Source organism: Coregonus lavaretus, assembly GCF_964263955.1.
Source record: "Coregonus lavaretus genome assembly, contig: HAP1_SCAFFOLD_597, whole genome shotgun sequence".
Lineage (NCBI taxonomy): Eukaryota > Metazoa > Chordata > Actinopteri > Salmoniformes > Salmonidae > Coregonus > Coregonus lavaretus.
In genome coordinates, this window is record NW_028156553.1 from 283,250 (window position 1) to 283,898 (window position 649).

A 649-nucleotide genomic window follows, 5' to 3' on the forward strand; every position below is an offset into this window, starting at 1 on the left:
TCTAAGTTTGGCTGTGACCTCTCCAGCTTGCTGTTAATAAAGAATGATTCATTTAAGATTGACTTCAGGTGTCCTTGGTGGTAATTTCCACGACAGTTTGGCGTCACGAAAAATATGATTGATATGATCTGCAGAGCTTTCCAGTGGGGGTCTGCGAGGAAAACCGGTGGCGCATTTTATGAAGTGAAATTCCCGTTTGACCAAAAGACGACGAGGCCCAGAACAGACCTTCACTGTGAGCTGCCCAGGAGGAGACACATCACACGCCAACTGATTTCAGTCATTCAATTTAAATGAATTTGTATTAAAAATAAATAAAAATAAATGATAAAACCAATTAAACTAAACATAAAAATGGAGAAGACGTATATGTGGTCTGGGACCCCTGTAGTCTGGACAGGGGGGACATATCCCCCCCCCCCCACATTCTTAAATTGTTGCGTCCCTGAGTCTGGGACTACTAGGGGGGTACCACTAGTCTTAAGTCAAGTAATAGCATGAGGTGATTGTGGATGTGAGAGTTGGGTGAGTGTGGAAGAGGCCTAATAAGAGGATGGAAATTAGGATATTAGTTGATTGACATTTGGATATTAAGAGGAATTAAATTAGGATATTAGTTGATTGAAATGTGGATATTAGTTGATTGAAA